Here is a 25,975-nt window from a genome sequence, read left to right on the forward strand (position 1 = left end):
CACTAAATTTAAGAGTAGGTTCGATTGAATTCGATACAATTCGCATTGTCTTAAGTCAAGGGTCTCCAAGTTTGTGTTGATAGCAAATTCATCCCCATGGACAATTCCATGAATAGGGTTACCTCGTAACGAAAGAGTAATGAGATTACGAATAATGAAATTGTTCTAAGTGTGAAATAAGAAAAAAAAACGAAATTAATAAGCAAATTTGAGCTACACATTAAAACAGAATAAAATTAGCATACTAACTTATTTTAGGATACGATATAAATATCAATTAACCTAACTTTGGTGTTAATTCAATCAACAATGTTGTTGTATACATAATAGTCGAATAGTATTCATAAAAAAATAGACATTGTCATAAGGATCCTAGAACCATTCTATTTCAAGTGTACCCCCTACTAACTCTGCTGTCGACGTGTGTTTTCCCGTACCTTCCTCGAAAATGGAAAAGACAAGTTGATCTGGCCAAGATTCTGCAATAACTGGAGATACGGGATTCGCTTTGCACTAATTTGTTAGACATTCCAAGTAGCCTACAATTTTAACTGCGAACACAGCAGTCGTTCACTTCTTTTCCCTAAACAAAGGGAGAATTGACAGAATATGACTGACAGGGCTGTACAGATAGTGATGTGAGTTGGAAAATTCCATTTCAGAAAATTTTCCGGAAAATTTTCCTTTATATTTTTCCGGAAAATGTTACGTCTTAAACAAATACAAGTGATCAAGCAACAATTCCTAAGAAGATTTCCGATAATATGTAGGAACAAGTGAAACAATTTTTCATGAACCGAAAAATTTTCTGTCTTGTATGGAAAAATTAAAATCTTTTTATAACTAGGAAAATTTTCATCATTTTGAAGAGGTCTGTGAAGTTGGCCTACCCAAATTAGCTTACCCACTCTTATCTACATGAGCCGCTAGTTCCTCGTTAGTTCTTACAAAAGTTTCGTTAGTTCCGCGATTTTATACAAATTAGAACAAATATAATTTATGAATTGGCTACCTATACATGTGAAGTTAGCCTACTCACACATTTTTGTTTTTGTTCTAATTTGTATAAAATCGCTGAACTAACGGAACTTTTGTAAGAACTAACGGAAAATAACGAGGAACTAACGATTTATGTCGAAAAATGTTGGAGGGTTTGTTGGGTACGCGAACTTTACATGTGAAGTTGATCTACCCACTGGTTTTTGTGTATATATATATATATATATATATATATATATATATATATATAAAATTTTTATCCTGGAACTATAAAATTGGTTTCCTGTAAAGGAAAGTTAGACAGCAACAAATTATAATCTTCCAATTTGATTTCTTGTACCGGAAAAGTTTCTAATATTTCAAGTTGGCAAGTAAAATCTTGCATAGTGTTTCTCTCCCTATCCCTCACTTTTCGTGTGTATATAAAGTCCAGGGAACCAAAATAGAGTTCGTAGATTACAAATATTCCACCCCATTGTTTAAAATGCAAGGAGAAAGTGAAAAGACTTTTGTGAATGTATCAGTTATTTCAAAAACAGGAATTTCTACTATTTCTTCATACGTAGGCCTGGATATGCAATGAAAAAGTACATAAAAATTCCAGTTCCTTATCAAGATTATTTTTATAACAGAAAATGAGAAGAAATGTTAGATTTTATTATTTTTAAAGCTATGAGGAGAAAACATTGTCTTACGCGTACTAAATTTACAAAATTTGATTTTGTGATATAAAATGTGAATTTATAGGGAAGAATGCATTGAAGTTTTTGAAACATTTTGCAGAAATGAAGTATCGTTAGATTTTCACTTCAGGAAACGTTTTTTTTTCAGACACAAATATGTTTTTTTTTCTACTAAACAACAATGTAGAAATAAGTGGAGTATGTTTTTATGAATCGGAAAATTTTCCGGAAAATTTACATCATTGTCTACAGAACATAGATTTATCTTTTCAAAGTCAACATTGGTGGATGAGTTATATCTAAAACAGCACTATAGTTTTTTTTAACACTATGTTATTCTTCTCAGAGAAAGAGATAATCCACATTTGTCTGGAAGACCCAGCGACGCAAATACACTAGTTGCCGCATGAAGCAAGAATTCACCTTAGCGCCCATTGACCAACGAAAGCAAAATGCTCTGTCAAATATTTGATCAATTTTGGGACCTTCTATTCCGGCCACCGGAGCATAAACCTCGTTTATCCCACCTCCCCCTCTAGTTACGTCACTGTGGGGGCCAGACAGACAGGGACGTACGCAGGAATTTATTTCGGGAGGGGTCCAAATCTTTTCGGGGGGTCCAAACACAATTTCAGGCTAAATTATATTAAAAATTGTAAAATGGCCCCTAAAATTAGACTAAATTTACAAAAAAGTCAGGATTTCGGGAGGTCCGGACCCCAGGACCCACCCCCTGCGTATGTCCCTGAAGACAGTAGTGGAAAAGGGTCTCCGCATTCTCCAATTGATTTTTTTTCTTGCGTTGGTACTGTTGTGTTATAAGATTGTAAGCAGTAGTTATCCAAGGTCCCAACCAACGGAAGTGATAACTAATCTTGCTCTATTTCATTCAGATTAACACTTCCGCAACAACAATCATGATACGCCCCCATGCATAGATCTTGTAATATTTGTGGATTTTTATAACATCCATGGTTGCATCCTGAAATACATAGGCTTACATGGGTGCAACAGAGGGTAGGGGGGCAATTGACCCTACCTTTTTTAGATTTTTGAAGGTGTAGTGTTCATAATGGATAGACCTATTCGACTTTTCTTTATCAAAAGGCAAAATTTGAGAATAACGTTGTCCGAATTTCGGAATCAAACAAGTTGAAAGTAACAAAGAAAGCTAGTTCCTAGCTATATTGTCTTCAATCTTTTTCTGCACAATACATGAGTAATTAACCCTCCGTAGTCATACTGGGGTCTGGTAGACCACGAGAAATTACTTTTAGTTCTGATTTTTCCCCCTGTTTTTTGAAACCTTTCTCATCCATGTTAATTCATTTGGCAACACTACCTGTTATGACTGGTACGCTGCGTCTATCACAGAATAGTAAGAAAAAAGGAAACTGCAAAAAAAATTTAAAACATGAAATAAGAAAAAAAAACAATTAGAAGAATGGAAGGGGAATGAACTGGGCCCCGAAAACCGAAAATAAGTCAATTTCTGCTGTTCTGTTATAGCATTGTACAGAAATAATTCAATTTACTTTACTTCAGGCTCGATTTTATCACATAAAATAATAATGGGTGGTTCACTTATTTCTCATCACCTACACTTTAGGAAATTGTTTTATTTGTCCATTTACACCCACCTGGTAGGGAAATTCGTACAAAACACTATCTTAACAGTATATAAAATAGGTGATGGTATACAATGGCCGTGCCGTGGAAAATCAGCACCCGGGGCGAGAGTATAGGACGACGCCCCGTAAATATGAGTGAAGTTGACAGACCAGCCGTAAAGCGTCACCATGATTGCCGCTAAGTGTAAGAAAATTTTTAAAAAATAAAACATTTTTTCTTTGATTCTGAGCACTTTTTAATATTTTTTCCTTCCATTTTATAGGCCTATATGTCTTATTTTTCCTCCCCTTACACTTTGACACCCGGGGTAGTCGCCCCACACGCCCATAGACTTCAACAGTCAAAATTTTACCGCGATCGCTTACAGTCTTAACTTCTTCGTTCTCTTCCGTTGGGTTTTGTGTGATAGTTTCATGTCTGTATATGCTTTCTGTATAGGATCCTCGGTTCGATCTCAGCTCGCGCGAAGTGGACTTTCTGGTAAACAAACACCGTGTGCGTGAGTTTTATCGGGGTTCTCCCGTTTCCTGCCGCTTCCGCTGTTGGGAGTAGAACAGAAATATTCCTTTCGCTTCCAGCGACTACTTGCACAATAGAATGTTCATTTAGTACTTTAATGAGAGAACTTGGTTACGTACAAGAATGGAAGTGGAAAGACTCAACGGACTGTGTATATTGTGTCCATCGAAAACTTGTACTTGCAAACAAGAATGTGTCCAAGACAGTGACGTACACAGGGGGTGGGTCCTGGGGGTCTGGACCCCACAAATCCGGACTTTTGTAAATTTAGTATAATGTTATTGGCAATTTTACAATTTTTAATATAATTTAGCGTGAAATTGTGTTTGGACTCCCCTGAAAACCTCTGGACCCCTCCCGAAATTAATTCCTGCGTACGTCCCTGGTCCAAGAACATGGGATAAAAACAGACAAGACGTTCGAAAGACAAAGGCCATGGTGATTGGAACGAAGCAATATGTGTCAAATTTAAAAGTGGTGGGAGGGGAAGAAATAATAAAAAGTGAATAGTTTCCGATATCTGTGTAGTATTCTTAGTAATGACATGAAGTACGAACGTGAAATAAAAGGAAGAATAGGAATTGTGAAAGAAGCCTTTAGGACAAAGGAAAGTGTTTTGTAGGACCTTGAATAAAGAATTGAGGGAAAAAAAAATATTTTGTGTAGAGTGTTGCACCGTATAAGACGGAAATATATAAAATTAAAATCTAGCGACTTTTGTGCTGCGAAATCATTATGTTTGTGCTTGAACTATTCGAGCTAATAGTATTTGTCTACAGGACTAGTTGTTTCGCAGCAGAAAAGTCGCTAGATTTGTAACTAAGTCGCCCTGGAAGTCGAATCCCCTAAATTTATCGAATTTTCCCCCAAATTCGCAACACTGGATTTGGTCCTGGGAGTGATGTTATTTCATTTTGACAGCACAACGTAGTGGAAGGGAAGGGGTGGGTGATATGTAAAAATAAATAAAACTTAATAACTATGAGACCGATCGATCAAATTTGCCATATACAGTTCGGGATATAGAGTATACAGACATACAGTATTTTCCAAAATGAAACTTATTCTCCCCGTGCAAAGAATATTCTGTTAGTAAATATAAAAATAATACTTAACAGTTTATTTGGTAAGTAAACACTGCGTCAATCGTTAACATAATATTAAGAATCCTGTCAATGACAGCAAGTGACGCAAGTGATTGGAGTAAACATATATTACAAATATTTCCTTCCCTTCATTGAAAAGATGAAGTTTAATGCTTCTGTTTAGTTTTTTTTTTTTTTTTCGAATGAAAAAGAAAAGGATATTATTGAGGTTACTTCAGCTTAGATGAAGTGGGAGAGATGTTCTATATGAACAAAATGTCGTAACAAGAAAATAATAAAGTTTGAACTATTTCTCCTCAAATTTTGCATACATTAGCTTTGCCTACGTGAAAGGTTCAGTTAGTTGTAAATGAGAAAAATAAAGGGCATAGCGGAATAAGTATGTGAAAACTGCCCCCAAAGCATATCTGCACCAAATTTACAGTATCGATTAACATTTATGAGAAACTCAGTTTCCAAAAGTTTCAGCCCCCCCCCAAAAAAAAACTCTTTTGGATCGGGTGTTAGGAAGGGAGGGATATAAAAATTGAAATTATTTTTTTCTCCTGAACGGCTCTACCGATTTGCATGGAAAAAAGATGTTAGGTGTTCTCAATAAGAGAAGTCGGATTTTTTTTTTAATTATTTTTGGGGGTTCAAAATTGGTCAAAAGATTTTTTGAAATTTTCAAAAAAAAATAGTGGAAGACTAACTGGGACACCTACAATTTTTTGCCAGTTTTGTCTTGAGAGGGTCCCTAATAACATTTTTTTTTCATTTTGTTTACAAGTGTATTTCATAGTGAAAAAACGCAAATTACATACGTCAGCGTTTCCGATTTTTTTTCATATCCTGTATGTTGTATATGTATGATACAGAGTGTACACCGCTAGGATTTTTTTCTTAAACCTAGCATGAAAAAAGGCAAATGTATGATCTGTCAGGAAAGTAAATGTACACCTATTTTTCGAGTCTGGCATTCCTGCGCTCCATCCGTGGAGAGTATGAGAATTAAATCAATCAAATGTTTACTGAGGGGCTAAAAGAAAAGCTTAATCTGAATAAGACATTGCACAGGGGCACAAGCTGTGAATACGAATAGTGCATTGTGTAAATAAAGGACGACACCGAAAGAGAAAGCCAGAAACAGCTGTTAAACTTACAAAAAAAGAGTAAAAATTGTCGAAGTGGGAACATAAAACACAAATACAACAAATACGCCGACAATTAAACGGCAACCATGCCATGATCTTGGTGTAGTGGTTAAGGTGCTGGCTTACAAATGCAAAGGACGCAAGTTCGAATCCTCAGCAAGGACATTTTTAAAAATTTTTTTAAATAATACATACAACTCATGAGAGATGGTAAAAGAGGTCGTATTTAGTTTTTCGTAGCAATTATTATTGGTAATATTTAGTACTGATAATACTTTTTGTCTTTGCGTATTGCTTTTATTCTTTTCTTCATTTCCAAAGAGAAGAATATCCGAACAAATCCCACCAAAATTCCTCATATTTTGAATGTAAACGCCATTTGCAATTCGTAAAGAATAAAAATTGAACGTTCCGATGTAGCTGCAAAAAGTAAAAGGAAAAACATGGAAGTCGACAATACTCATGGTTACTAAAAATACAATTTCTACATGCCTTACACCTCCCGACCACGTTTCTACGTTAGCAAGTAAGAGGCTTGTGTTTAGGTTAGGCTCGTCAATACGTTTTGCAAAGGGGCCCGGTTTAGCTCTGACGCACCACAGGTGCGAGAAGGGAGAAAAACACTTTTTCTCTCTCCCTCTGTGTGTCTATTTATCTATCTATTTGTATATATATAACGCTATTTGTGAATGTCATAACCACCCTAATTTTCAGCGGATTGAGACGAAACTTGGCACAAACATTAATTGTTGAAATATCTTGATGAGTTCGTTAACCAGAATAATCAGATGAAAATGTTCAAAATGGTGGCCCTTCAAACTCTTAAAAAGTTCCAAGGGAACCAAATTTCGCCCATAAATAGGTATTCAGAAAGTTTGAATAAATTTTCCTCTTTTACTGAAATATTTGTGTGCAGAAACTTATTGAAATATTGGACCCGATTAATCGCCTAAAGAAGGTTCACGCCCTTTCGCTACGGTCAGTTTTTTTTTTTTTTTTTTTTTTGCAGGAGGGGGTTATTTTCCTATCGGAACAAGATGATTGTTAGTGATGATATGAAATTACACATTGAAAGTGAAGTAACTTGTGTAACGTGTTATTTGAAAGAATAATATAATAAATGTGCATTCCTCTAACACAGAGAACTGTAAATCATGTATTTCGAGTTCGAGAGCCTGAATGGCGAGGAGTGTTATTTGATTTGCTTTTTAGTAACACATTGCATTGCAAATAAAGGTAGGCAACATTAGTGGTAAGTAAAACAACTACAATAATAATAATAATAATAATAATAATAATAATAATAATAATAATAATAATAATAATAATAATAATAAAGGTGTTGTTTGTGGCAAGGTAATATCTTCCTCAGTTCTTCTTCAAACGTAATGATTGTAACGCCATATCTCCCTTACAAACAAAATATTAGCAATTTATATCGAGAGAACGGGAAACTGTAGAGCGATGGGAGCAACGTTGGACAGTATGCACTCATAGTACTCAGAAAAGTAAGCGATTTCAATGCAAAATGAACGAAGAGTCATTGTCATGGGTACTCATGAGGCCACGGCAGAGCCCTCTTTAGGCAAAGTGTCAATAACTTATATCGAGAGGTGATACTGGGATGGGACCAACTTTGGACACCGTGGACCCATAAAGCGCATCGAAAAAAATAGGGTGGGGGGCGCCAGCCAGCCTTACTTATTTCCACATAATAATATAAAATTATGTTGTCGAAATACACACACGAGTTAGCTACTAATATTTCATATTATTATTATTATTATTATTATTATTATTATTATTATTATTATTATTATTATCTACAGCGTCTTTTCATTACGTGAGCATGTTTGACATGAAACCAAAGAGAAAATCCATCCTGTAGCGAAAAGAAACAATACTTTCTCTCAAAAGGATAAAAGATCAAGCCGAGATTGATTCGAACTCGCATGGACGGCGCGAAAAGCCAGTGCTTTGTCCACTATTTTTTTAACTGACTCACCGAACGTGTTTCAAAAACTTACTTATTGCTAATTTTACTTGCTTCACTCGTTTAACTTGCTTTTTCTAATAACTTATAACGACAGGGACACGAACACAGAAACATCGAGAACAGCTAAAAATGATAGATGCTCTCCTGCCGAGAATCGAACCCGAGACTACATACACCCAAGGCTCACGTGCTAGCCTCTAGACCAGCGGCGATGGCATCGTTCACTTCCTGTGTCGTTAGGGATTACGACCACTGTATTGCCAGCTATCACTTCTGTGGGTTGTATACTATGATCACATGTTTCTTCTTTGCTGGAAGAGTAAAACCTACATTATATGTAATACATGAGGTATTTAGACCTACATGCTCTTCATATAATGTAATAAAAGGGTCATGGTGTCGGATTTTAATACATGACGTATTGCAGTATACAACATGCTTTGCATTACTTGTTTGTTTGTAGACAGCTACTAGCTTAGTGTTCTGAAAGGTTGTGTATAAACTAGGGATAGCCCGTTCCGGAATTATTAGTTTTCGGACTCCCGAAAGTAAAGCCGGACAAATTCCGGAATTCGGAAAATTCCAATTTTGTAATAATTTCGGAATTCGGAAAAATCCGGAATTTCGAAATTTCTGATTTCGTTAACATTCCGGAATTCGGAAAATCCGGATTTTTTCGAAAGTCGGGGTTTTTCTCAATTCCGGAATTTTCTAAATTCCGGATTCTTTCCGAGTTCCGAAATTCTTCTGAATTCCGGAGTATAACTGAATTCCATAATTTTGCAAAATCCGGAAAGTGAAAGTTCCGCTTCCGAAAAATGAATTTATTTTGGTTAATATGAATCGTGGCGGAAATAAGTCTTTGACCAGGTAATGGCGACTGCTTTGAAAGAAATGGGGAGTATGAGAATTCAATCTGTCATATTTGTAGTTTCGTGTGGAGAAAGAACGAACTTGTGAACCAGTGGTTTAAGAAAAACTCAAGTTATTAATATAAACTTTGCCGACTTCATAAAAGAAATACAAAAGACATTTTGAATCGAAAAATATAACATACAAGTTTGCAAGCGGAGACAAAGAAACCTAACGTAACCAGACTAAAGACGGATCGTTTACCGCGTAGCGATCGCGGTTCAGTGGTCAAGGTGCTTCTGCGAATGCACGTTGCAATTTTTTTTTCTTACTTTAGAATTTTTGATGGCGATTGATCAGCGATAACATACGTTTTATTATATTCAGATATTTGAATACTCGGATGTTTCAATACTTGAACTATCAAATCTTCAGGAATAATAATAGTAATAATAATAATTATTATTATCTCGTAGAAGATTAAAAGCTAGAAGCTAAATTATCGCTCAGGTCATACCATTACAAGGAGAAACGTGACATTTGGAAAGAATGTTTCGGTTTGGTTTAATGTTGCTCACGAGAAGAGGAGTTTCTCATCTCGTTTCTAAAACAAATAAAATAACATGAGAATTAACATTTTACATTCGAGACGGGTCAGGGCTAAATCAAAATTTTCGTCTCTCTTTGGAGATGAGAATCGAGACGAGACGAAAAGTATCGTAAACATTTCCCGTCTTGTCTCGATTCTCGAAATAGTGTATGTCCATTCTTTAAGTAACAATTGCTCTGTAGACTGAATCTCATAGCCTATTTCGTTACATTGTATTTCAGAGCTCATTGAATTATGCTCTGTGTAGGTATTTTTGTAGCAAAGCTTTTATATTTACCTCTGCATATTCTAAAAATTAGTTTATTATATGCCTTACTGTCGCGTGATATTCAGTTATATTTATTACAGTTATTTTCCTCAAAACATACTTTCTACATGAAACTTCAATAAAAGGTTCAAGTTTAAAATGTTGGTAGTTGCAGAGGTGTGTCTTGAAGGTACGGAACCCTTTCCCCGAAATCGCTACTTTTAAGTAAGTTTTGCCAAATTTCAGGGCAAGTTTAAAACTATTATTATTATTATTATTATTATTATTATTATTATTATTATTATTATTATTATATCAACTCCATGTATAATCTTTAAAAGATATACGGTTTGTATCTGAATAGTAAAAGCTAATTGACTGTCGATCTCGATCGTCTGGAAGTCTTCAGGAGGCAAGGACATCGGTCACGTTCTGGGTTTGAGTTCCGAAGGGGCAAGTATTCGGGCTCGAGCAAAAAATTGTTAAAAGTCATAGGCTTCAGCCAAACATATTCAAAACAGCTGGGACCGGGTTTGGGCTTCTCAACGGCTCGAGCGGCTCGGCTTACAGCTCATTCAATATCGAACCGAATCGAGAAGTGAGCCGAGCCAACAGCTCACCCAACCGAGCCGATTTGAGCCATCGGCTTAGTTGAGCTGAGTCGAAACGTGCTGATTAACTAGTTTCAACTTAGCTGGCTCGAACCGGTTCACATGAGCCGAGTAGGTGACCCATCCCAACCGAGAAAGCTCGAGCCATCGGCTCAATTGAGCTGAGTCGATGGCTTGTTCCAACTAAGATTATTGGTTCGTTCCAAACACGTTCATGTAATGATATTTCCACCAAAGTGCATGCCGTAGTTAATTTATTCGTTGATCTGGAGACAATTTAGTGCCCATTAATAAATTAAATAACATACAATGGAATAAAATTACTGAAATGATATCGTATTATACAGTAATTTCGCCGTGCAAGTTCAATAGTATAATAATAATAATAATAATAATAATAATAATAATAATAATAATAATAATAATAATAATAATAATAATAATAATAATAATAATAATAATAACATTTTCATCGGTCGTGCGCGGAAAGTGAGAATTAAATCAATCACATGTCAAGTCAATGTAAGGAGAAAAGCCTAAACTGAATAAGACATTGAAGCGGGTCACAAGCTGGGAATAAGAATAGTGCATGGTGTTAATAAAGGACGACACCGACAGAGAAATCCAGAAACAATAGGTAAACGAAGAAAAAAAGAGTAGAAATTGTTGAAGTGGAAACAAAATACAAATATGAATAGGGATGAGCAGGAGTCGAGCCAAAATTCGACTCGACTCGAGTTCAATCCGAGTCGAGTCAAAGATATTTTTCTTGAGTTGAGTTCCAAGCCAAGGCGCTGTTTTCGAGGTCGAGTTTCGAGTTGAGTCGAGTTTTATAATGGCTCTCTCGCTCGTTCAGCTCGTTTTAACTCGTTTTGAAATAATGGCCTGATTAGACTGGAAACCGAAAGCCATGAGAAATGTAGGCAGTAATGTGGGATACTTTTAGTGTTGCTCACGGCAAGGGTGCGTCTTCTCTCGTAATTTTGGTGCATCTCGTGGGGCAATTTTAGTGTATCTCGTCTCGTCTAGATAACGAGAAGACAAGAGTTTTATTATTATTATTACGGGACAGACTCATATGTCGTAATCACCAATATAAGTATATACTGTAGTTCTTAAAATTAAGGCTGAGACCTGCACGGTCGAATTCTTGAGCCCAAGCAGAAGACCAACTCGGGTAGTGATATCAACCGGCTCGGCTCGTATCAACTGAGCGAAGTTGTTGTATTACTATACATCTGCTTCCGCCCCTGTCAAATCTGGTCGATCTCGTTGACGCGACATATTTGCTTTTTTATACCCCTTTCTTCGTTTACTGAACAAAACAGTAACTATTCTGAAATATACTACTGCGCATGCCTCGTAGATAAATATTTCTGATGCCAATAGTTTCCGTTTTGTCCAAGGAATGTTCTTTTTCTTATTCCCAGCATGACCCTTTTATTACATTATATGAAGAGCATGTAGGTCTAAATACCTCATGTATTACATATAATGTAGGTTTTACTCTTCCTGCAGAGAAGAAACATGTGATCATAGTATACAACCCACAGAAGTGATAGCTGGCAAGACAGTGGTCGTAATACCTAACGACAGAGGGAGAGAGTGGTGCCCTTCCCGCTGGTCTAGTCGCTAGCACGTGCGCCTTTGGTGTATGGAGTTCCGGGTTCGATTCCCGGCGGGAGAGCATCTATGATTTTTAACTGTTCTCGATGTTTCTGTGTTCGTGTCCCTGTCGTTATAAGTTATTAGAAAAAGCAAGTTAAACGAGTGAAGCAAGTAAAATTAGCAATAAGTAAGTTTTTGAAACACGTTCAGTGAGTCAGTTAAAAAAAAAAGTGGACAAAGCACTGGCTTTTCGCGCCATCCATGCGAGTTCGAATCAATTGAGAGAAAATATTGCCTCTTTACGCTACAGGTAGTCCACTCTTTTCGTATTTTCCGCTGTCGTTCACAGTTAAAGTAACTGACTATTATTCTTTCTACGAATGGTGGATCTTCTCTTTGGCTTCATGTCAAACACGCACACGAAATGAAAAGACGCTGTCGATAATAATAATAATATGAAATATTAGTAGCTAACTCGTGTGTGTATTTCGACAACATAATTTTATATTATTATGTGGAAATAAGTAAGGCTGGCTGGCGCCCCCCCCCCTATTTTTTTCGATGCGCTTTATGGGTCCACGGTGTCCAAAGTTGGTCCCATCCCAGTATCACCTCTCGATATAAGTTATTGACATTTTGCCTACAGAGGGCTCTGCCGTGGCCCCATGAGTACCCATGACAATGACTCTTCGTTCATTTTGCATTGAAATAGCTTACTTTTCTGAGTACTATGAGTGCATACTGTCCAACGTTGCTCCCATCGCTCTACAGTTTCTCGTTCTCTCGATATAAATTGCTAATATTTTGTTTGTAAGGGAGATATGGCGTTACAATCATTACGTTTGAAGAATTGATTAAAATATTACCTTGCCACAAACAACACCTATTATTATTATTATTATTATTATTATTATTATTATTATTATTATTATTATACTTACCACTAATGTTGCCTACCTTTATTTGCAATGCAATGTGTTACTAAAAAGCAAATCAAATAACACTCCTCGCCATTCAGGCTCTCGAACTCGAAATACATGATTTACAGTTCTCTGTGTTAGAGGAATGCACATTTATTATATTATTCTTTCAAATAACACGTTACACAAGTTACTTCACTTTCAATGTGTAATTTCATATCATCACTAACAATCATCTTGTTCCGATAGGAAAATAACCCCCTCCTGCAAAAAAAAAAAAACTGACCGTAGCGAAAGGGCGTGAACCTTCTTTAGGCGATTAATCGGGTCCAATATTTCAATAAGTTTCTGCACACAAAACATTTCAGTAAAAGAGGAAAATTTATTCAAACTTTCTGAATACCTATTTATGGGCGAAATTTGGTTCCCTTGGAACTTTTTAAGAGTTTGAAGGGCCACCATTTTGAACATTTTCATCTGATTATTCTGGTTAACGAACTCATCAAGATATTTCAACAATTAATGTTTGTGCCAAGTTTCGTCTCAATCCGCTGAAAATTAAGGTGGTTATGGCATTCACAAATAGCGTTATATATATACAAATAGATAGATAAGTAGACACACAGAGGGAGAGAGAAAAAGTGTTTTTCTCCCTTCTCGCACCTGTGGTGCGTCAGAGCTAAACCAGGCCCCTTTGCAAAACGTATTGACGAGCCTAACCTAAACACAAGCCTCTTACTTGCTAACGTAGAAACGTGGTCGGGAGGTGTAAGGCATGTAGAAATTGTATTTTTAGTAACCATGAGTATTGTCGACTTCCATGTTTTTCCTTTTACTTTTTGCAGCTACATCGGAACGTTCAATTTTTATTCTTTACGAATCGCAAATGGCGTTTACATTCAAAATATGAGGAATTTTGGTGGGATTTGTTCGGATATTCTTCTCTTTGGTAATGAAGAAAAGAATAAAAGCAATACGCAAAGACAAAAAGTATTATCAGTACTAAATATTACCAATAATAATTGCTACGAAAAACTAAATACGACCTCTTTTACCATCTCTCATGAGTTGTATGTATTATTTACAAAAATTTTTAAAAATGTCCTTGCTGAGGATTCGAACTTGCGTCCTTTGCATTTGTAAGCCAGCACCTTAACCACTACACCAAGATCATGGCATGGTTGCCGTTTAATTGTCGGCGTATTTGTTGTATTTGTGTTTTATGTTCCCACTTCGACAATTTTTACTCTTTTTTTGTAAGTTTAACAGCAGCTTCTGGCTTTCTCTTTCGGTGTCGTCCTTTATTTACACAATGCACTATTCGTATTCACAGCTTGTGCCCCTGTGCAATGTCTTATTCAGATTAAGTTTTTCTTTTTGCTCCTCAGTAAACATTTGATTGATTTAATTCTCATACTCTCCACGGATGGAGCGCAGGAATGCCAGACTCGAAAAATAGGTGTACATTTACTTTCCTGACAGATCATACATAGGTCAACGTACATTTGGGGTGAATGAAGTTGTTGTAACATTGGAAAATATAACAATAACAATAATAGGTTCTGAAAAGGTAGCACTTCGGTTGCCTATTCACTCAGTCCACAATAGTTCTATACGGAAGAAATATCAGACTAGACTTGTGTGTAACGCTCCCGCGCTTAAAAGTGAAAAACCATCTAGTTCGTCCAACGATCCCACAAAAAAATCCGTATTAAGAATTATAAGCAAGGACGATTCGGCAAATCACAATACAGTGGGGTGCTTTAAGAATCACAGCCGTGCTCCTGAAAAATTCCCAGTCAGTCAGTCAGTCTCTCTCTCTCTCTCTCTCTCTCTCTCTCTCTCTCATATATATATATATATATATATATATATATATATATATATATATATATATATATATATATATATATATATATATATAACCCTTAAGTAAATTATCTTAAAGCCAAAAATTAACAATGTGTTAAGGATTTGCACAAGCAATATATTAATTCAAAATCAGCTAAATTAAATTTAACAATTTATTTTCTTTAACAGTTTGCATTAAAACTGAAGAAAAATATTACAACAAATATTACTTTTTAATCGGCCTGTATATAATTCAAATCTCATTCAATCCTTAGTATAACAACAATTCCAAGAATTAATAAATACTAATACCTCCCAAATCTATCAAAATTTCTCATCTCAAATAGAATGATTTAATTTGGTCACGCAGTCAATCACAAATTCCTAAATCTAATCAAATTCCAAATTGATAGAATTATTTATAAGTAAGCCAATAGTCAACTGACCAAATTAGATTATATTTATTTTAAAGCTCAACAAAAATGAAGGAAAATGAACCAAACTGATTTGAATCAAATAATTGCTAAAATTCGGAGACTAAATGGTTACAGTTAATCAACGAGTCTTTTTTTTTGTTTGTTTGTTTGTTTTGTGAGTGGTGTTTAAACCTATGAATTTAGTTTGGGACGCTAATTTCCAAAAAGAGAACTATCAAAAGAAACGTTATCAATAACAGATTAATCAAACAATAGTATACGAAAGACCCTAAACAGAATCTAAAGCAATATAATTAAGTTTAAAAAAAATAACTCCAGAAAACAAAAAAACAGGAATCCGAAAATTTCAGAACCGAGCTAACTCCCAATAAATAGTTTCAGAGAACAACGATAATCCAAGAAAGTTATTAGATCTGGCCGAAGATTTTACAGAACTAGGCTAAACTTCAAATAAAAAAAAATAAAAAAAACTTACGTGGACTGAGAATAAAATTTGCTACTCAAACGCCAATCGGAAAATTAATAGCAAACAAACAATAAATTATAAGTTCAAAGAAAATCAATCAGGACTTCAAATTGTAGCAAAAAATTTTTAATGAACCAATTCAGACGGTTGATTTAACAATTAAATAAACCCAAACTGAATACAAAATAAACCCCAACAACAGGAAATGACGTTAAAGCACAGAATCAAATTTATTCTTCCGTAATTTTAATTTGAAAGCTAGCTTCATTCAACTAGATCAAATAAACCAAGAGTACCGAACTTGAATAATAATCCATTATACCAACTTACATGAAAGAAAACTTCAAAACAATAAGGCTAACGTTGTAAAAGTACTCGAAACTAACAATCCGAATGGGACACTAAAAAAAAAAAAAAAAAAACTATCCACAAACTAAATTACTACGACAAAATTACTCAAAACTGAAAGAACTAAAAAAAGGACGCTAAATCTAAAAATTACAGAATTGACTATTAACGCAAGATTACTCAAAACCGAAAAGAATTAATTGTGACACTAAATTAAACTAACCGAACTTCAAACCTAATTAATCACAAAAATCCTGAAACTGAAACAAATTAAATGAGACGAGAAATTAGAGTAACTAACCTCCCAATTAATTATGCAAAAATAGTCGAAATGGAAGCAACTCAATGTGGACGCTAAATTAAATCAATTTTCCGACCAATTAACCAAAAAAATATTAGTAATTGAAGTAACTCAATGGGGACGCTAAATTAACTCCACTAACTAAACCAAAGACAATAGTACCTCATACAGAATATAGAACACAAACTATGAAAAATCCACTCCTTTAAAGCAGAGAACTTAAACAACCCCCCCCCCCAAAAAAACAGAGAGAAATAAATACAAAAATAATATTTCTTCACTTACCGCAATTACGTTCACTGCTGGGCTTTCTTTTCCTTTCTTCTCAAAAGAAATTACAGCTAACAATTTTTCTCAAACGGAAGTAAGTCCAAACGATGGATAATCAAAATGATTCGGAATGTCCAAAGATTTCGATTACAGTACCAAGCGACGTAAAAGCAAAAACCACAAAAAATGCAATGAATTCAATTAGAATAAGTCCCTCTTAGATTTCAAACACACCCACTCAAACGTGCATACAGCAACTCGTTGTCGTGGCAGTACAGAAAACACGGATGGGATTCCTTCGGTGCTGCGAAATAGCATCTCAGGCAACGTTCAATTCTTCCTAGCTTCTGGCGCGAGGAAAGCAAGGCACCAGCCACGAGGAAGAGCGCAATGGTACAAAGTTGACTATTGACGTATAAATACATAAAACTCTATACAAAACATCTCTATTACTTTTCAAAGTGATTTCTTTTCAGTTTTTCTTCACAATTAATGTCTCTTCTTTATTCTTTTATTTCTTCTTTTTTTAGAAAAAAGAAAGACAGAAAGTTCTTTATTTTTGTATTATTTTCGCATACAAATAGTCCATTTCACTCCAATAGCAGAACGTATTTCTTAAATCCAATAATTCCCAATGGTTGTAGAGTCCAAAAAACAGGGTACCTCAAAAGTTCAGATACAAAAATATAAATTCACAGAAAATATTGTGACGATGAGTCCAAGTTATCACACGGAGTATATGAATATTTTTATAATGATCTATAGGGTAAAGCAGCATGCAACCACAAGACTGGAAATTTTCTTGTTCTTTTTGTGCTTTGTCAGTTCTTCTTGTAGTTGTGTTGTAATTTTTATTTACTTTAATTTTATTTACAGCCTTTGTTATGCTTAGGAATTCCTACTTCTTCGATTATGATGGCTGTATTAAACCTTTGTTTTCTTATTATGAAGGTTATTCATTCGCAAACGCAAGTTCCCTAATATCTCTAAACAATTCCTGTGGATAATTCGAGTACATACTTAAGGACTTTCTAACATTTCTGTTGTTTATAAACCTTCGCATTCGAGAAGGGAAAAATAAAGAAAGAAAGAAAAAAGGCAAAATTCAACATTTTACAGCCGGGGCTTATTCCAGTTCATGCTTGTTGTACTCAATGGATAAATAAAACAAGGATAACCACTCAAAATAGGAATAAATACATACAGGTCATTTAACAAGTAATTTTCTCTCCTTTTAATATAATAATAATAATAATAATAATAATAATAATAATAATAATAATAATAATAATAATAATAATAATAATAATAATAATAATAATAATAGTGTTTAAGTCCGAGCCGTTTCGTTCTACTGTGAATTTTCAGTAATGCTTGGAAAATAGAATCGATCCTGGACCGCCTGTTCGACCGATAATGTATTCTTACCTTATGAATCGGGTTTGTCCGATTGAACCGTAGGAATACGGTGGCCTGATAACGTTTATATATATATATATATATATATATATATATATATATATATATATATATATATATAAAAGCTTAGTATAGCATGATTGTAAATAGTGTGTTGTTTCACTTTATTATCGTAACACAAATTGCTCTAACGGTCCAAACAGGCGAAGCATGGGTTAAACGGGTTTATCAGGTCTAAGGATCGAGTAAACCAAACGCAATGTTCAAGTACTAATTATAAGTTTTTGCTTGCATTCATTTTTTTTTTTTTTTTTTTTTTTTTTTTTTTTTAGTTAGCCAACCAACGAACTTGCGGATACATAAATATAAATGTTCAAATCTAAATTATTGCAATGATCATGAATATCCTCCGCTCCGAGTTTGTTACCTCTCCAGTAGACTTGTCGGATATTTCAAGTTTGCAATAGAAAAGGACTAAATTCTGCTTTGTAAACATAATGGCAGTTGTTACTACTTACTACTTATTACTACTTACTACTACTTACTACTTATTACTACGTACAATAAAAGTTACAAGCATTCTGAACCTTTTTTTTTAAATATTTTTGCCGATAGTCCTAAAGGTAATTTTTAGAATATTGATAACTAAGAATTGCTCTTAAAAATAGGTCGTAACTACGATGTTTCTTGTTTCTACACTCATATACTTAAAACTGATACTGGTATGACGTGTAAGTAGTCTATATAATTTAATGTCAAATACTTCTGGGCCTAAATATTAATTTGTTCCAGCAGACCCCACTAGGTGTAACAGTTGACCTGCCAATGTGAACAAATGGGAAAATCTGCACTGTCGAAGAAATTATACATATCTTTAATAAAATATTTTTTATTTACCTAAAAAAAATGTAGAATGTAGGCGAAGGATCACTCTTTAATATGTCACCTTTTGTTTGTCAATTGAATCAAAATTGTCAGTTAAAAAAAATCGGAACGAAAAATTGTCCCAATTTTCCCCACTCTACCCTGTGTTGTTTTCCTGGTTTGAGTCAGACGTAAAGTCTGTTTCTGATGTCACAAATGTATTTGTAGGTTCTAGAAGGCCAATTGCGGAAATCTGGTATGTTCCAGGACTAAGATTATCGAACATCTCACTAGCAAGTACTGATGTAGCAGATCGATCATCTTCGGACAGAACAATAGCCCTATCTGTATTTATTAATGTAGAACAAGAAGACTCTTTGAATACAAACAGAAACTAAAAAAAAAGTTTGATGTAGTGCTTGTGCTTCACATGGAACTGTCTACATTATGCAATTCCTGAAAATAATGAGAAAGAAATTTTGAAATTATCATGATAAAACTTCTACTTACATGCACCAGGCAACGCTACTATTCATCACGAAGTGAATTGCCAGTTCTACGGCAGATGTTGGAAGTGCACTCCTTTTGATTCAAACACAGGCATGAGTGTTGCCGGGTGCATGCAAGTAAAAGTTTTATCATGATAATTTTAAAGTTTATTTTTTATTGTTTTCAGGAATTGCATAATGTAGACAGACCCTTAACACACCTTTTGATGCACTGAAACACCAGCAATGTTACCAGTTCAGAGTGTTAATTTATGAAAACTACGATGTCACTAGTTATCTCCTTCAGAGGCCTAAGCTGATTGGTTATCGGTGAAAATAAAAAAAATTTTTTTTCGCTTAATAGTTTCCAAGCTACTCCAACTATACAAACTGAAAATTAAAGACAGAACATCCATATGTATGAGTTATGAGTCAATTTACGTGATTTGTTAAAACAAAAAAAAGATTCACACCTTTCGTTACATCTGGCAACACTGCGTAGTTACTAGTGTACTTCAATCTTTGCTTCTAGTTTAAAAACATATACATGAACAGGGCTTCATTTTGGTATAACCATTACTCGTATACTGCTTCCGGTTCAAAAGTTCTACTATCCCAAACTCCGGGTTGCATTGCATATTGGACATCCTGTACTTTTGAACTACCAATCTTAACAGTCCTTTCTCGTGAAAGTTCTTTCGACCTTTTCCTCACTCCTCACTCATTAGTAATTACGGATGTATACGAAGAAGAGATGAAACGAAAAAAATCAATAATGACAGTTCAAAAATCTTTTTCTCGTGAAGTAACATCATTTCACACCAAAACAATCAAGTCCTTATGAAGAATATCCTCGATAATTTCTTATAAGAAGTTGAGAGGAACAACTGTGTTGCTCAGAGGAACAACTGTGTTGCTATGAAATGAGGCTTGACTACAAACCTCGAGTTATCATTTTGTTACATTTTCAATACAAGAGTAGCAGCTTTTAACAATGTAATGTGTTTAAGAGCAGATTATATGACGATCAGAAATTAATTGGAATGGTAATTAGATATTACATCAATTTGGCGCTTCCTGACCCTGCGCCAGGGGACAGATGTCCCCCTCTGCCTCCCCCCCTAGCAACGCCACTGGATACAGCATCCTCGATGCACCTTGTTGCAAAAACATCTGACAATGAGTCTATTCCAGTAGAAGATGTCTTTGGACTGGTTGAAAGAAACACTGAATCACACGTTTTTAAAGTATTCGATACTTCACAGCTGCCATGTAGTCCTCTTTGGTTGGAATGCTTGAAATTGACTGTCTATGACACTCTGATTTCCGTTATCTCTCTTCAAGATAGGCTAGCACGCATTTGTGCGTGAATTTACTTATAATAAGGTAAATCGCGTTTTTAATTAGGTTTTGATAGAAAGCAAGTAGATTACTATGAGAAAGTGTAGCTCGGCTATGCGGTACTGAATGAGAAGCATGAGTTAGAATGTAAATATTTTAGATTATTCTGTATTGTTTTGGCAATCAGGCAACTCTAGGGACGGAGGAGATGATAATAGTAGTAGTAGTTAAAGAGCAATTGCAACCTTGGAATTAAAAAAGTGAAGAAACGCGACATTGTGCGGAGTAATTTAAATACTACTAAGACATGCTAGTTAAGTGTCTTAGTAGTAGAAATGTGCATTTAAATTTAAAATGATAGGTGGATGACTACTGGAGTATATGTATCCAGTAATCGTCCGTTGAAATTATGGGTGGCTGACTACTAAAATATGAAGTCAAGGGTCATACCCAGTATTCAGCCTCTAATGGTTGACTACCGGGAAACATTATCAAAAATGCAACCAGTAGTCAACTCCCCTTATTTCTAACCAATATCTTGTTTTGTTTCAAAAATCACGAATTTTTAACAAACTACTCGTACATACATTCATGCATCGAAGGAAGCAATAACTCGTACTTTTTTTTACAATAATATAGTTTTAACTTAACTTTGAAGTAAAGCTTCTTCTTTATTTTTTTTATTAACAAAATGCGCACTTTGGCTCACTTGCATCAGCAGACCTCAAATGATAGGTCATACCAGGCCAGAACAAATGAGGTTGACTACTGGAGCTCTGATTTAAGTTTTAGTGGACTATTTGTTTGATAATAGGCTACTGTATGCTTATTTAATATGATTGTTACTGAAAAGAGACGGCTGACTTTAGGCATACTCACCCTATTCTTGCTACCTCAATTTAGTGATCATTAATCTCACTTAGCTGGAACTTACCAACTGTTCGGGTTAACTATTCCTAATATACCAAGAGCCAAGTGGGTAATAACCCCCCCCCCCTAGGGAACTTTTGACCTATATTAGAAATGTTCATTAAGGTCCTTAGAATGAAAAAAAAATATTTGTTGGTCAACATGTAAGTACAACACCTGGGTCCTGGGACCCTTAACCCTTTAGCACCCGTGTAAATTTACAGATATTGATGAGATCTCTTTGAATGACCGTAGATCAGACTGTTAGTGCAACACTAGTACAAGTTATACCTCGATCGATTTGTAAGATTGTGTAGGCTTTCAGTTTAAGTTATGAACGGGACATTTCTGTGTACAAAGGAAAACTAATTGAGGGATAATTAAGAAAACTTTCCCTAAAAAACGTTCCTTCTCGCGATTCTTTAATTTTTATGTGACAACACGGCAAACTACGTGAATAATAAAATGTATTTATGTGTCCTCATTTGATGTTCAACTTACAGTAAAAATTTCATGTTGATCCATCAAATATCAGTAGAGGAAATTTGTTTTTTGTAGTTTTCAAAGAGTCCATAATAATAGATTTTCATGAAAGTACGAGTATGACTTTATGTCAATGCTCCGACCGTCAGTGCAACACGAACAAGTTGCTGCTATTTGATGGATCAAAACGAAATTTTCAGTGTAAGTTGAACATAACACACAAATACACTTTATTATTCACGTAGTTTGCAATGTTATGGGGAAATTTTCTTAAATATACCTCCATTAGCTTTCCTTTGTGTACAGAAATGTCCCGTTCATCACTTAAACTGAAAGCCCACAGTCTTATAAATCGATCGAGGTATAACTTGTTCCAGTGTTACACTATGGTCATTTAAAGAGATCCCATCGATGCACTTATATGTTGACCAACAACTATTTTTTGATTCTAAGAACCCTAAGGAACATTTGTAATATCGTAACAAAAGTTCCCTAGCGGGGTAGTTATTACCCCCTTAACTCTTGGTCTATAATGAGGTTCGCATTCGCTAGACCTTTTTGGATTTTTGATACGAATTTGTACCATGGAGTAGTGTTATGTTTAGACGCTTATTAAGCTTACGCACCCGTTTTATTGTTTTTCATTATTAACAGTCAAGTCAAACATGGACCAAAGAACAACTCAGACGCTTTTTGGAACCGGTTGGCCAACTTAGCGGCACCAAGTGGGCGCGGAGAAGTGTGACTTTTTTTAATGTCAAAAATTTTCCTCGTCCTTAGTTTCTAAGATATCAGATTGACATTTTGCATACGGACTGCGCGCACCTTTCGGTGTTTTTAATGATTTTTCGAGATCTCTACGTGAACCCGGACCCTAACGCAACTTTTATTATTTCTTTGATTCCCGGAAAAATGAAACTTCAATTTAACTTCCCACGTTTATGCCCTCATTGCTAAAGGAAACGGATGATTAAGACAAGTAAATGATGATGGAATGATTGGTCGAATGAGAATGTAGAAGGAAACGGGACTATCGCTAAAAAAACACAGACAACCACAAATCGAACCATGGACTCCACATACCAGAGGTAAGATCTCTATTACTGAGCACAGTACTCCTATAATTAATTCATTCTTGGAATTCCAAATATTTAATGTTATGGATTGCACTCACAAGAAGATATCATTATCACTGATATGAAAAAGACAAAGTTGGTACGTACAATATTCACATCAGTATTTAGAAACTGTTAAATTCATTTGAATCAGTAAATTGTGAATTATTCGACCACAATAGTTATTTTGAGTTTATTTAAATTAGAATCCATATCATGATCCTGTGAAAAATATCACGAACCCGTTTTTTTTTTCTTTAATGAAGAATGAAACCAATTATGAAAGATGCGTGAAGTACATATGTATTTATACTTCGATGTTGAAATTTTATAATCTTATAATTTACTGTTTACAAAAAATGTTTTTAAAAAGGTACATATCTATACAAGTAAAATAAACATTGGTGCATTTTTAAAAACTTTTTAGTTCAATCATCTGCACCCATGTGGTGCATTTATTACAATTTACTATGTAAGATAATACCTGATATAGAATGAATGTTACATTATATTCATGATATGCTACAACACATTAAAGCTACAAAATATACGTAGTTGTTGAAGCGAATTATCCAACATAAATTTTACAACAATGTACATAATTATACAACATAACAAATTCAAACATACTAAACCCAAAAGTGTCCAATTTTCAATTGAATATGCAAAATTATACAATGGGACCTCTTATGCTGATTTTTGGTTACTGTGAAGTTGGCCTACCCAAACGGGAACTAACGAGGAACTAACGATTTATGTCGAAAAATGTGGGAAAGCTTATTGAGTAAACCAACTTCACATGTGAGGTTGGCCTACCCGTTGGATTTTGTGTATAATTTCTTTAAAATCGCGGAACTAATGAAACTTTTGTACGAAGTAACTGCTCATATAGATAAAAGTGGATAAGCTAATTTGGGTAAGCCAACTTCATAGACCAGCGTAGTGTTTGTTCTGAGGTACAAAAAAATTAATACTGGTAATATATTTAATATACAACAATTCAAAAAAGTAATAATAAAAAATCTCCATGAAATATTTAAAATATATAAAAAAATATAAAACAAATTTTCATATTTTTAACATAAATCATCCCGCCCCCTTATACTAAAATAAAAATAAAAACAATAATTTTAATAAATAAATATTTTAAAAAATATTTTAAAAACTTGAATTTTAATATTACACAACAAATTTACTTAAATAACTATATTACAAACACATTAAAAATATTACCACAAAAACTTATTTTTATGTGTATATAGGGTGGATGTGGCAGTCTTCGACCACACCCTAGTTCCCGATCACTTTTCACTTTAAAACCGTTTTCCGATAATAAAACAAAAGTATGATTTTCCGTTATAATTGAATTGCAGCTTATTCTGAACCAATCACAAAGATATTGTCAAAATATATTGCAAGTGCATTAGGTAATAGCCAATTAAATGTACGCTTACGGAAGAAGCGCTAAGTTTTCTACAGCTTTAATCAGAGTTGGCGTGGGTCAATGAAAACTTGACCCACGACCCACTGACCCACCACCCACCGTGACCCACCACCCACTGACCCACCACCCACCGTGACCCACTCTGACCCACCACCCACCGTGGCCCACTCTGACCCAACACCCACCATGACCGACTTTGACCCACCATGACCCACCACCCACGGTGACCCACTCTGACCCACCACCCACCACAAACCACTCTCATTTACTATGACCTATTCTAACTAACCAAAATCCATCGTCATCAACTCTGAACTCGATCCACGGCCTCTTCTGTACTAACTAAAGAGTTTACACTTGAAATAAAACAAGACTGTGAAATTGTCACTAATCGGAGTTTGAATTTCTAGTCAATCACTCAAGCACCACTCTGTTAGAATAACGGTGGATCTGACCTTTATGATATAAAGTGGTAAAGTGTTTGTCAGTGAGGAAATTGAAACAGTTCGAGGTTGGGGAAATTAGTGTGTGCCTAAAATATACTTGTACTAAGAGAGTATTCTTGCAAGTGTTAATTTCTGAATGCATTCCAAAAGGAACTTCTATTCGCAGGAAAATACCCCTGTACAATATGGAAAAGGTTATGGTTTCTCAGTTCACAGTATTTTTCTCACAAAAACTTGAAAAATCAGTTTTTCATAGTTTATAAAGGTGCTCGGGTACCCTATGTGAGAGCATCTCCATAAAGCATGCTCATAATTGTAATTTGTGTAATCACTAAAACACCACGTTAAATTTAAGTTACAAATATGCATAATTGCAATTATTATGAATATTTATTCAAAGTAGTTTACTTAAAGCATAGAAGAGACTTACTAAAATATAGGTACAAAGTTGAATAACACAAATAAGCCATTACTAAAACAAGTATACATTTTCTATAACTCGTAATTTTCTACCTTAAAACAAATCTGAAATCGGGTTTATTTCCTGTTGGTAACTTTTTCGTGGTAAATCATCCACAGTGGAATGATGTCCATCCTTCAGCCAAGAAATAACTAGCACGTCTACTTTGAGCTTGTCTAGCGGTGGGCCATTAACATTGATGAACAACAAGTTAGACAATGTTTGAACACAGTCTATCTCTAATATCAGTCATCTGTAAATTCATAAGGGGGAAATCCCCTTCGTACTCTGTCGTGGAAATTGATAATATTTCTACCCGATTTCTGCTACTCCTCATCGATAATCTGCTTGTTAGACTTAAGTCTGATAGCGATTTTTCTTAGTCAGGTTTGAAATACTCAGCAAGAAGTATAATCT

At 34.9% G+C, this 25,975-nt stretch overlaps 1 long non-coding RNA gene across 1 annotated transcript in view; it reads right to left on the reverse strand.

The window, feature by feature from the left end:
* Positions 1-16,922, reverse strand: part of LOC145673911 (uncharacterized) — a 122,838-nt gene extending 105,916 nt beyond the window's left edge. The window contains exon 1 of the long non-coding RNA XR_014128844.1: positions 16,605-16,922. This is a non-coding gene — a long non-coding RNA (uncharacterized LOC145673911). The remainder of the gene's footprint in view (positions 1-16,604) is intronic.
* Between the last annotated feature and the right edge of the window lie 9,053 nt (positions 16,923-25,975).

The sequence above is a fragment of the Thermobia domestica genome, chromosome 17 (assembly GCF_964235325.1).
Source record: "Thermobia domestica chromosome 17, izTheDome1.hap1.1, whole genome shotgun sequence".
NCBI classification, from domain to species: Eukaryota; Metazoa; Arthropoda; class Insecta; order Zygentoma; family Lepismatidae; genus Thermobia; species Thermobia domestica.